The sequence below is a fragment of the Salvelinus alpinus genome, chromosome 14 (genome assembly GCF_045679555.1).
Source record: "Salvelinus alpinus chromosome 14, SLU_Salpinus.1, whole genome shotgun sequence".
NCBI lineage: Eukaryota > Metazoa > Chordata > Actinopteri > Salmoniformes > Salmonidae > Salvelinus > Salvelinus alpinus.
The window spans coordinates 28043033-28056864 of record NC_092099.1 but is presented as its reverse complement, the minus strand read 5'-3'; the positions used below and the strand labels follow the sequence as shown (position 1 = coordinate 28056864).

General features: G+C 42.1%; 1 long non-coding RNA gene across 1 annotated transcript; it reads right to left on the bottom strand.

The window, feature by feature from the left end:
• Nucleotides 1-6965: 6965 nt before the first annotated feature.
• LOC139538693 (uncharacterized) lies at nucleotides 6966-8996 on the bottom strand. Its single transcript, XR_011667786.1, has 2 exons — nucleotides 8208-8996; nucleotides 6966-7802 (listed from the first exon to the last, which is right to left on the bottom strand). It is a non-coding gene; the product is annotated as an uncharacterized lncRNA (long non-coding RNA).
• Nucleotides 8997-13832: the final 4836 nt, after the last annotated feature.

Genomic DNA, 13832 nt, shown 5'->3' with positions numbered 1-13832 from the left:
TTTATCTCCATCTTTTCATTTAAAGACTCAATCATGGACACTTACTGACAGATGTGGCTGCTTTGCATGATACATTATTGTCTCTACCTTCTTGCCCTTTGTGCTGTTGTCTGTGCCCAATAATGTTGGTACCATGTTTTGTGCTACTACCATGTTGTGCTGCTGCTGCCAGTCTGTGTTGCTACCATGTTGTTGTCATGTTGTGTTGCTACCAGGCTGTGTTGTCATGTGTTGCTGCCTTGCTATGTTGTTGTCTTAGGTCTCTCTTTATGTAGTGTTGTGTTGTCTCCCTTGCCGTGATGTGTGTTTATCTTTATTTAATTTATTTTTATTTTTAATCCCAGCCCCCATGAGGCCTTTTGCCTTTTGGTAGGCCGTCATTGTAAATAAGAATTTGTTCTTAACTGACTTGACTAGTTAAATAAAGGTTAACTAAAAAATAAAATACAAAATATAGCTAGAAATCTACTCTACTGGTGGCAAAATCTGATTGTAGGGTGTCAGCAAATGTAATTACAAGTTTAAACTATTCATCTATGACAAAAATACTTATATGCTATCCCTTTCATATGTGTCTGGTGTTACCTTGTTACTGGGTAGCTAGTGCTTCAGCCAGAATGGAACAAAATGGGGGGAAGGGTCATTCAAGACTCTGACACAGTTATAATGTCAACACATCTTTCAGCGCTGCTGTGAACTTCATCAGATGAGAAATATATTACATTGATGCAAAATTGACATGGATGCAATTTCAATGTTGTTTGGGTTGTTTTGTGTATCATTAACTTTGCTTGAGCTGCTTTTGTTGCAACACTTCTCACTGCATCCAACGTTCCTAAAATACGCATTTCAAAGAGCTGTCAGTCAAGGCGTTCATGAATGTAAGCGTCCTACCCACTCAGCCTGTCTTTTCAAGCTTCCTGGTAGTTAGCCATGAGAGAAAAAGTAATTTTTCTACCCCAAAAATGTATATCACCCAAAAATATTATGGGTGATTTTAGTCACTCAAAAGGCTTTTCTACATCAAAATTGTTCAGGACCTACTATATAAGATGTTAATGCATAACACCATTTGTGTAAACTATATACATTTACATTTTAGTCATTTAGCAGATGGTCTTATCCAGAGCGACCTACAGCAGCCATTAGGGTTAAGTTTCTTGCTCATGGGTACATCGACAGATTTGTCACCTACTGTAGTCCGCTCCTATTGTTAGAAATTCGATATAAAAGTGTTAATTCCCGAACACTGACAAAGTGGAACAGCATCAGCCCTAAGCGCAGTGTTAATTCAACACTCAAAAGTGTGGACACGTATAGACACTGGCCCAGTGTTAAATTTAACACTGTCAGTGTTTATTTAACACTGGAGAATTTGATGTGTGGCATGTGAGGATTCAATATGTTTTCATAGATTCTACATTAAAGTCATTGCAGATAAAGATATCGACGGGAAACGAGACAAGAGGAAGTGATTTGAAGACAGAAGGACACATGAATGAGATGCAGAGCCAAAAAAAGATGGAGAGACAGAGAGCATTGTTGGAATGCAGCCCACATCACTCCCACACATCTCCCTGCACCCACACTCTCTCTGTTGCCGTGACGTCCTCTCATCCTCTCTTCCTCTCCACTCCTCCGCTTCACTGTGTGGGCGCTCTGTTCTTCATTCATCCGTCCAACTGCACCATTCTGCTTTTTTCCCCTCCCCTGTGAGAGCTGTTTCCGTTCTTTCGGTTTTGGAGGAGTGAGTTGGAGTGTAAAGATGAGGGGCAGGAAGAGGGGGAGGAAGAGGAGGAGGACGAGGCATAGGAAGAGGGACCATGTTTGGCTTTATCCGAATACATTGTCGGATGTCCGATCATATTTAGATTGTGATCATTGTTCACATGAGAGCCAAGTTCTACAGATGGAATCATTATGGTCACCATTTAACACCATTATATAAAGTAACACACTAGTATACAGTACATTAATATACACCAACATAGAGTTTGAGCTACAGTTAACCCTTGAGTTGGATGTCACAGTGCCTGGCTGGGGTGTATCTGTTTGTATTAAGTAATAACAGAGGGCTCACGTACCTGGCAGGGCTGTGGTGTGAGCAGGTGGCTCTGGCTTGTCTATGTGTAAATAAGGATTTTGGGTTGTGCCGTGGCGGAGATCTTTGTGGGCTATACTCGGCTTTGTCTCAGGATGGTAAGTTGGTGGTTGAAGATATCCCTCTAGTGGTGTGGGGGCTGTGCTTTGGCAAAGTGGGTGGGGTTATATCCTTCCTGTTTGGCCCTGGTATCATCAGATGGGGCCACAGTGTCTCCTGACCCCTCCTGTCTCAGCCTCCAGTATTTATGCTGCAGTCGTTTATGTGTCAGGGGGCTAGGGTCAGTTTGTTATATCTGGAGTACTTCTCCTGTCTTATCCGGTGTCCTGTGTGAATTTAAGTATGCTCTCTCTAATTCTCTCTTTCTCTCTTTCTTTCTTTCTCTCTCTCGGAGGACCTGAGCCCTAGGACCATGCCTCAGGACGACCTGACATGATGACTCCTTGCTGTCCCCAGTCCACCTGGTCGTGCTGCTGCTCCAGTTTCAACTGTTCTGCCTGCGGCTATGGAACCCTGACCTGTTCACCGGACGTGCTACCTGTCCCAGACCTGCTGTTTTCAACTCTCTAGAGACCGCAGGAGCGGTAGAGATACTCTTAATGATCGGCTATGAAAAGCCAACTGACATTTACTCCTGAGGTGCTGACTTGCTGCACCCTCGACAACTACTGTGATTATTATTATTTGACCATGCTGGTCATTTATGAACATTTGAACATCTTGGCCATGTTCTGTTATAATCTCCACCCGGCACAGCCAGAAGATGACTGGCCACCCCTCATAGCCTGGTTCCTCTCTAGGTTTCTTCCTAGGTTTTGGCCTTTCTAGGGAGTTTTTCCTAGCCACCGTGCTTCTACACCTGCATTGCTTGATGTTTGGGGTTTTAGGCTGGGTTTCTGTACAGCACTTTGAGATATCAGCTGATGTAAGAAGGGCTATATACGTACATTTGATTTGAAATTTGATTTGATTGGTTGAGGTGAGACTAAGGATGTGATTGGTCCATGTGTGAATCAGATGCTGATTGGATGATGCCTCTATGGGGAATCTTCAGTGGGAGGAAACGATCACATCACAGATACATATAAAGGAAATATATAATTCCATATTCTGACAGAGAACCCTGTCTGTTTTAACATATTTTCCTTGAAAATTCTGTTGCTTCATATGTCCTCCTGAATAATCCCTTCACATGAGGCGATGTGAAACTAGCCATAATGAATGACCATAGGAGTTAATCCAGAGCTATTCCATGATTTATTAATTATCATCATTCTGTACCGGTTTGGCAACTCAGTTGTGATTGATGGACTGAGAGGAGGATGAGCGGGTGAGAGAGGGAGCAGGAGAAAGCTCTAATGGGCTTTAAGTACTGCACCGAGCTCACCTGGTTATGACTCTTGTCTGTCTGTTTACCTGTGTGGTTACTCTATTTGGTTGTGGTTTGTGGTTGCGCCCAGCACACATATAGCCTACCATTCATAAACACCCTGATCAGTTGTCAGAAAGTTGTGTTACAAAATGCTCCAACATACTACATTTTGAAAAGGCTAATACACATCCACTGCACTGACATTAGGCATTATAGTTACCTGATATTATGTCATCAGACATTTATTGATATCTTTGTCTCAACTGTACAACATGTAAATGTATGTGCTTGTGTGTGGGGGTATTGTGTGTGCTGAATTTGCACGTTTAAGCCAAGCGCCACCATTACGATCACTGTCAAAGCTGTACAATGCTGCGTTGGTAATAAGGCATTATTTGTATGACCCGAGTGGGAAAAAGTCTGTGTGAGCATTTGAAATTAGATCAGGATGGTACAGAGTACAGTATATACATATGAGATGAGTAATGTTGGGTATGTAAACATTATATAAAGTGGCATTGTTTAAAGTGGCTAGTGATACATTTATTACATACATTTTTACATTATAAAAATGGCTAGAGATGAGTCAGTATGTTGGCAGCAGCCACTCAATGTTAGTGATGGCTGTTTAACAGTCTGATGGCCTTGAGATAGAAGCTGTTTTTCAGTCTCTCGGTCCCCGCTTTGATGCACCTGTACTGACCTCGCCTTCTGGATGATAGCGGGGTGAACAGGCAGTGGCTCGGGTGGTTGTTGTCCTTGATGATCTTTTTGGCCTTCCTGTGATATCGGGTGGTGTAGGTGTCCTGAAGGGCAGGTAGTTTGCCCCCTGTGATGCGTTGTGCATACCTCACTAAACTCTGGAGAGCCTTACGGTTGTGGGCGGAGCAGTTGCCGTACCAGGTGGTGATACAGCCCGACAGGATGCTCTCGATTGTGCATCTGTAAAAGTTTGTGAGTGTTTTAAGTGACAAGCTGAATTTCTTCAGCCTCCTGAGGTTGAAGAGGCGCTGTTGCGCCTCTGAAATGTATACAGTAGATAAGAAAGTAATACTAAGTGTATGTTGTGTAATAGAATTGTGTTATTTGACGTGTTATTTGACGTATCTTTTTTACACTGAAAGATCCAAACGGCGTTCAATGTGCCTCACCCTAATAATTTGGTCTATTTTCACCTTTTAATTTTGCCTACTGTTCTAACTGGGTGGTGCACAAATAGTCTATAACCTTTTTTAGAGAAATGTAATCATTGAATATTTTAAGAGCTTTCATTGTCTGTTTGTGTGCCCATTTATTTATCCTACGGTTATATAGACAGTCGCTTGCTCATTAATGTCTTAATCGAAATTACGGATTACCTCTTATCTGCTTGTCGTCCCCTTATGCCATGTTTTTTTAATTTTTAATTTATTTATTTCACCTTTATTTAACCAGGTAAGCCAGTTGAGAACAAGTTTTCATTTACAACTGCAACATGGCCAAGATAAAGCAAAACAGTGCGACACAAACAACACAGAGTTACACATGGAATAAACAAACATACAGTCTATAACACAATCTAAAAAATCTATATACAGTGTGTGCAAATGTAGTAAGATTAGGGAGGTAAGGCAATAAATAGGCCATAGTGGCGAAATAATTACAATTTAGCAATCAAACACTGGGGTGATAGATGTGCAGAAGATGAATGTGCAAGTAGAGATACTGGGGTGCAAAGGAGCAAAAAAAGAAATAACAATATGGGGATGAGGTAGTTGGGTGGGCTATTTACAGATGGGCTGTGTACAGGTGCAATGATCGGTAAGCTTCTCTGACAGCTGATGCTTAAAGATAGTGAGGGAGATATAAGACTCCATCTTCAGTGATTTTTGCAATTCGTTCCAGTCATTGGCAGCAGAGAACTGGAAGGAAAGGCGGCCAAAGGAAGAGTTGGCTTTGGGGATGACCATCTCAATTGTAAAACGCAATTGTCAGTGGAGACCACATTTGTTTAAGCAAGTCAGCCATATCAGCTATGTTTTTTTAATACACAGTAAATGAGGCTGAATGAACTGTTTTGCTGCCAGACAAGGCTCCGCTGAAAGCCAGGTTTAGCAGTGGTAAGGTGTTGGGACTCTGCTGTTGGGACAGCTTTATGTAGACCCTAACAGTTTGTGGGCACTGTTTGTCACCGTTATAGTGCAATTAATGTATTGTTTAGTGTTGTGTTGTGGCTTTGCTGGCATGCATCCCACATTTTTGGGAGGTTTGCCCCACCAAGATTTACATACTAAAATCGCCACTGCTTAGAATAGAATAGAATTAGAATTAGAAATAGAATTAGAATTCAGCAGCCTCCCTCCTGCGTCTGTCATGGAGAAGAGGAGCAGGACCTCTTTTGTCAGGGTTTCTCCAGAAGTAGACTTTGTCCTCAACCTTGTCTTTTTTGCCTTGGTTGAATTTCTTGATTTTAAGCTCCTTTATTTCTATAGACAACTTGTCCTGGAGCGCTTGGTTAGTTTTCATAAGTTCATTGAATATGCCATCATTTGTATTTGTATTTGTATTTATTATGGCCCAGCAAAATTAACACTTTCACACGTACCATCACACGGGTGTGATCGTTCTACAGTGGTCCCTGAAGCGTACGATCACACCCGTGTGATTAGAACACTCATTTAGAACGCTCTTTTAGAACGGCCAGTTTCGAATGACGCAACAATCAGCGTTTGAGCTGGCCACACTTTTTTCAGAAACTATTTACACAAACACAGTCCTTACAAAGTTATGTCCAGAATGTGAGCAGTTTATTTTTGGATTCAATGTTCAGATATTCACAGAAGAATATATAGCATAACACAATCATCCTAACCGGAAAAATGTAGGCTACATTTGTCCTAGCGCTGAGGAAAGATTGACCCAACACAAGCAGTCATATTTTCTAACTCTCGGCTGACATAAACTACAATATGAATTAGCTAATAGCAATTACTATGTATAATTAATCACATCACGGGTGAGCACACCATTGATCGAAATAATTAGGTAAAGCACTTTTTAGAAATCGAAAGTAATCCGACGATTAGTTTCAGCGCGCAGCCATGCATTTTTTTCCTCACAGAAACCGAAGATAATAAGAGAAGACGAGATGAGTTTGGTCTGTTTATAGTATGCATGTTGAAGGGGTGTGTCGTCTACCGTCGTTCACATCCCACCATTCATTTCCGGAAGTCCTCAAAAAACGAGTGAACTTTTACTCACCTCATTTTGTTATAACATCTTTGGTCAAACAGACGATTACGTGAACCCAGAATGCATTGAATGTCAACAAACATGACTACACAGCTGGAATTAGCTTAGCTCATCATAATCAGTACAACCTTCAAAAAAGTATTTTACACACATAATATGTGCCCATTACAATCTGTGCAAGAATCGGAATGCATGATTTGTCACCTAGATTTGAAAACATGTGAATAAAACCGTAAATACACAAATAATTGCCACACAAAACATTTTCTGATAGTGATTTATTGATACAAGTGGCGCGTGCCGGCAGTCAACCACGTACCCTCTCACTCTAAACCATTCAGTGTTGTTGTTTATGTATGTAGCTAGTGAGATGAGCTGAAGCATTAGCAATGTCTTTCAAAAGGAGACAACAAACAAATGTGGAAATTCTGGAGATTTTTTAAAATTCTGACAATGAGTCTGAGTATGAAAGTCAGGAATCAGATTCTGACAGTGACAGTGAGGAGCTGCCCCCCAACCTTGTAGCCATTGAGAACCCTGAATCTGAATTTCCCTTGTCCACTGACAAAGTCCCAGTTCCCTTTGAAGATGCTGGTGGTGATGGAGGCATACCAACAGTGGATGAAGTACAGGAGTTCTGTGGTAGCTGGAAGGCCACCAGTCATTTCACCCCTCCTGGCCCTGCTGTTTCACCCCTCCTGGCTCTGGTGTTTGCTTTGATGAGTCCCAGTCTGGAGTGCAACGCCCCTTGCCATTTCCAACTGAGGCAGAGTGCTTCAAGTTGTTTCTGACAGAGGAGCTGGTGGGAGACATAGTAGAGACCAATCGCTATGCCTTGGAGCTACAGGATAAGAGAGAGCCAGGAGTGGGGGACAACCACAATTAGTGAAATGTATACATTCCTGGTGACAGTAAAGACTGCTTTCTAGTTCTGCTGCTATGACTGCATTTCATCAACGCTACTACCATCCTAAATGACCCGTTATACAAAATAAGAAATGTTAACAGCTGGCAGTAAAGTGGCATGACAAACGAGACGTCCATGTCCTCTCCACTGTCCATACAGCAACCATGTCGGCCACAGGGAAGGTGGACCACCTGACGGGAGAGAGAAACAAACCAGACAGAGAAACATGAAACCAGACTGCGTGCTTGACTATTACCTCAAAATGGGGGCAGTGGATGATAAACAGCTTTGTGGAATGCACTCAGAAAACGACCAAGTGGTATAAGATCTTTTTCAATTTTTCCAGGGTAGCGTCAAAATACAACATGCCAATACTTCTGACGCATTTAGCATTGTTTTACAGAACTAATAGAATAATGTAACTAGCTACATAAGCACGATTGAATATAACACCATAAAAGGTGAGTAACATGAGTAACGTTACCTCGCGTGTCCGCGGTTATAAGGAATATATACAAATATATTATGCTCCATTCACACAGTGAGCTATAGTAGAAACGGTATAACACGACACAATAACGTAATTAGGCACTTACTTTGATAGAAACGCAGTCTTGATTTGAAGATGGGTGTCTGGAGTGACGCCTCTAGCACTGAGACGCTGTGCCACTTGGGAGTCATAAGGCCAGGGTAGCTTCAAAATACAACACATGCTAATACTTCCATGACGCAATTAGCATTGTTTTCCAGAGCTAATAGGAGAATGTAGCTAGCTACCTAAGCATTGAGTATAACACCATAAATGTTATGAAATGAGTAACGTTACATCGCGTGTCCGCGGTTATAAGGAATATACACAAAAACATGATGCTACAGTAGAAACGACATAACACGACATGCAGAAACTATTATAACGTAATAAGGCACTTTGATAGAAACGCACACATTTCCAAAGGTATTATTGGTAACGAAAACAACGTTGATTTCGATGCAGGCGACAGGTGGAATAATATGAACACGTGTATGCAGGACGGCAGATGAGTAAATGTCCTGCACAAACAATTGAGAAGTGTTTGGGGAATTTTGTCCGGGTCAGAAATGTCAAAAAAATTAATTGGTCCGCAAAAGTAAAAATGACTATGTGAATGAATGAGGTGGAACACACCTCATTTCAAACTGTTATTAGAAAATAAAAAACTTGTTAGAAAATAATTTAAAATTGACAAATAAAAACAGGCTGCGTGCTTTTGTTTGAGGGCAGCGCGGATGAAATGTACTGTTACATAACAAACACATTCTGGAATGGAGAGAACTTTCTAATATCACGTGCATAAAAAAACTCACGCTGGGGCGACCGTTAGAGATATTTGGAACTCACGCATGAAAGGGTTAAGGGAGTTTATATAATTTTAAAAACATTACAATACATTCACAGATTTCACAACACACTGTGTGCCCTCAGGCCCCTACTCCACAACTACCACATATCTGTTTAGGGTTAACTTATTCCTTGCCACCCACTCTGAAACTAACTGCAGCTCTTTGTTGAGTGTTGCAGTCATTTCAGTTGCCGTAGGAGCTGATGTGTATAGCGTTGAGTCATCCCCATACATAGACACTCTGGCTTTACTCAAAGTCAGTGGCATGTCGTTAGTAAAATTTGAAAAATCAAGGGCCTAAACAGCTACCCTGGGGAATTCCTGATTCTAATTATATTATATTTGAGAGGCTTCCATTAAAGAACACCCTCTGTGTTCTGTTAGACAAGTAACTCTTTATCCACATTATAGCAGGGGGTGTAAAGCCATAACACATACGTTTTTCCAGCAGCAGACTATGATCGATAATGTCAAAAGCTGTACTGAAGTCTAACAAGACAGCCCCCACAATCATTTTATCATGAATTTCTCAAACAATCATCAGTCATTTGTGTAAGTGTTATGCTTGTTGAGTGTCCTTCCTTATAAGCATGCTGAAATTCTGTTGTCAAGTTGTTTACTGTGAAATAGCATTGTATCTGGTCAAACACAATTTTTTCACCTCTTCCATACTGACTTTACGGAATTAAAAAGTACAATTCTTGTCTTTCATAATTTGGTCCCATATACTTGGATGTGTAGTGTCAGTGTTTGTTGCTGGCATGTCATCCCTAAGTTTGTTGATCTTGCCAATGAAAAATAAATAAATTAAAGTAGTTTGCAATATCAGTGGGCTTTGTGATTAATGAGCCATCTGATTCAATGAATGAAGGAGCCGAGTTGGCTTTTTTCCCCAAAATGTAATTTAAGGTACCCCAAAGCTTTTAACTATCATTCTTTATATAATTTATATTTGTTTCATAATGTAGTTTATTTTTATTTAGTTTAGTCACATGATTTCTTAATTTGCAGTACATTTGCCAGTCATTTGGGCTGCCAGACGTAATTGACATACCTTTTGCCTCATCCTTCTCAACCATACAATTTTTCAATTCCTCATCAATCCAAGGGGATTTAACAGTTCATACAGTCATTTTCTTAATGGGTGAGTCCTTATTAGTAACTGGAATAAGTAGTCATCATTAACAGTTCCTTGCAGAGCTGTGCTTTTCTCTTCAATCGTGTTATCTATTTCAATAAAATTATTTTTCAACTGGTCAACAATTTATGTATTACAGACTCAGACAGGGAGAGGTTGAACATGTCAGTGAAGACACTTGCCAGTTGATCAGCGCATGCTCGAAGCATACGTCCTGGTAATCTGTCTGGCCCTGCAGCCTTGTGAATGTTGACCTGTTTAAAGGTCTTACTCACATCGGCTGCGGAGAGCATGATCTCACAGTCGTCCGGAACAGCTGATGCTCTCATGCATGTTTCAGTGTTACTTGCCTCGAAGCGAGCATAGAAGTAATTTAACTCGTCTGGTAGGCTCGTGTCACTGGACAGCTCTCGGCTGTGTCGCTCTGTAGTATGTAATAGTTTGCAAGGCCTGCCACATCCGACGCACGTCGGAGCCGGTGTAGTACGATTCGATTTTAGTCCTGTATTGATGCTTTGCCTGTTTGATGGTTCGTCTGAGGGCATAATGGGATTTCTTATTAGCTTTGCGCTCCTTGAAAGCGGCAGCTCTACCCTTTAGCTCAGTGAGGATGTTGCCTGTAATCCATGGCTTCTGGTTGGGGTATGTATGTACAGGTACTGTCGGGATGATGCCATCGATGCACTAATTGATGAAGCCAGTGACTGATGTGGTGTGCTCCACAATGCCATCGGAAGAATCCCTGAACATATTCCATTCTGTGCTAGCAAAACAGTCCTGTAGCTTAGCATCTGCTTCATCTGACCACTTTTTATTGACCGAGTCACTGGTGCTTGCTGTTTTCATTTTTGCTTGTAAACAGGAATCAGGAGGATAGAATTATGGTCAGATTTGCCAAATGGAGGGCAAGGAAGAGCTTTGTACGCATCTTTGTGTGAGGAGTAAAGGTGGTCTATAGTTTTTTTCCCTCTGGTTGCACATTTAACATGCTGGTAGAGATTTGTTAAAATGGATTTACATTTCCCTGCATTAAAGTCTCCGGCCACTAGGAGCGCCGCCTCTGGATGAAAATTTTTCTGTTTGCTTATATCGGTATACAGCTCATTGAGTGTGGTCTTAGTGCCAGCATCAGTCTGTGGTGGTATATAGACAGCTACAAAAAAATACAGATGAAAACTCTAGTTTTTTTCCCTCTGGTTGCACATTTAACATGCTGGTAGAGATTTGTTAAAATGGATTTACATTTCCCTGCATTAAAGTCTCCGGCCACTAGGAGCGCCGCCTCTGGACGAAATTTTTTCTGTTTGCTTATATCGGTATACAGCTCATTGAGTGTGGTCTTAGTGCCAGCATCAGTCTGTGGTGGTATATAGACAGCTACAAAAAAATACAGATGAAAACTCTAGTGAACAAAACCTCAAGACATCCTTAGAAATCGTGCACCAGCTGTTGTTTACAAATATACATAGACCGTCACCCCTTGTCTTACCAGAGGCTTCTGTTCTATCCTGCCGATGCAGTGTAAAACCCGCCAGCTGTGTCTTCTTCGTGTCATCGTTCAGCCACGACTCGTGAAACATAAGATATTACAGTTTTTAATGTCCCGTTGGTAGTTTAATCTTGCTCGTAGGTAATCGATTTTATTTTCCAATGATTGCACGTTGGCCAATAGGACGTTGGCCCACTGTCAACTGTGGGACCTTATATAGACAGGTGTGTGCCTTTTCAAATCATGTGCAATCAATTTAATTTACCATAGGTGGACTCCAATCAAGTTGTAGAAACATCTCAATGATGATCAATGGAAACAGGATGCACGTGAGCAATTTCGAGTCTCACAGCAAAGGGTCTGAATACTTATGTCAATAAGTTATTTCTGTTTTTTATTTCTAATAAATTGGCAAACATTTTTTTTTAAACTGGCTTTGCTTTGTCATTAAGGGGTATTGTGTGTAGAATGCTGAGGAAAAATATACACTGCTCAAAAAAATAAAGGGAACACTTAAACAACACAATGTAACTCCAAGTCAATCACACTTCTGTGAAATCAAACTGTCCACTTAGGAAGCAACACTGATTGACAATAAATTTCACATGCTGTTGTACAAATGGAATAGACAAAAGGTGGAAATTATAGGCAATTAGCAAGACACCCCCAATAAAGGAGTGGTTCTGCAGGTGGTGACCACAGACCACTTCTCAGTTCCTATGCTTCCTGGCTGATGTTTTGGTCACTTTTGAATGCTGGCGGTGCTTTCACTCTAGTGGTAGCATGAGACGGAGTCTACAACCCACACAAGTGGCTCAGGTAGTGCAGCTCATCCAGGATGGCACATCAATGCGAGCTGTGTCAAGAAGGTTTGCTGTGTCTGTCAGCGTAGTGTCCAGAGCATGGAGGCGCTACCAGGAGACAGGCCAGTACATCAGGAGACGTGGAGGAGGCCGTAGGAGGGCAACAACCCAGCAGCAGGACCGCTACCTCCGCCTTTGTGCAAGGAGGAGCACTGCCAGAGCCCTGCAAAATGACCTCCAGCAGGCCACAAATATGCATGTGTCTGCTCAAACGGTCAGAAACAGACTCCATGAGGCTGATATGAGGGCCCGACGTCCACAGGTGGGGGTTGTGCTTACAGCCCAACACCGTGCAGGACGTTTGGCATTTGCCAGAGAACACCAAGATTGGCAAATTCGCCACTGGCGCCCTGTGCTCTTCACAGATGAAAGCAGGTTCACACTGAGCACATGAGCACATGTGACAGACGTGACAGAGTCTGGAGACGCCGTGGAGAACGTTCTGCTGCCTGTAACATCCTCCAGCATGACCGGTTTGGCAGTGGGTCAGTCATGGTGTGGGGTGGCATTTCTTTGGGAGGCCGCACAGCCCTCCATGTGCTCGCCAGAGGTAGCCTGACTGCCAATAGGTACCGAGATGAGATTCTCAGACCCCTTGTGAGACCATATGCTGGTGCGGTTGGCCCTGGGTTCCTCCTAATGCAAGACAATGCTAGACCTCATGTGGCTGGAGTGTGTCAGCAGTTCCTGCAAGAGGAAGGCATTGATGCTACGGACTGGCCCGCTCGTTCCCCAGACCTGAATCCAATTGAGCACATCTGGGACATCATGTCTCGCTCCATCCACCAACGCCACGTTGCACCACAGACTGTCCAGGAGTTGGCGGATGCTTTAGTCCAGGTCTGGGAGGAGATCCCTCAGGAGACCATCCGCCACCTCATCAGGAGCATGCCCAGGCGTTGTAGGGAGGTCATACAGGCACGTGGAGGCCACACACACTACTGAGCCTCATTTTGACTTGTTTTAAGGACATTACATCAAAGTTGGATCAGCCTGTAGTGTGGTTTTCCACTTTAATTTTGAGTGTGACTCCAAATCCAGACCTCCATGGGTTGATAAATTTGATTTCCATTGATAATTTTTGTGTGATTTTGTTGTCAGCACATTCAACTATGTAAAGAAAAAAGTATTTAATAAGAATATTTCATTCATTCAGATCTAGGATGTGTTATTTTAGTGTTCCCTTTATTTTTTTGAGCAGTGTATATTTAATCAATTTTAGAATAAGGCTGTAATGTAACAAAATGTGGAAAAAGTCAAGGGGTCTGAATACTTTCTGAAGGCACTGTATGGGGCTCTGAATAATATGGAGTGTTGCTGGCCTCTTACTTCACCCATTCCATTGGCGGGCC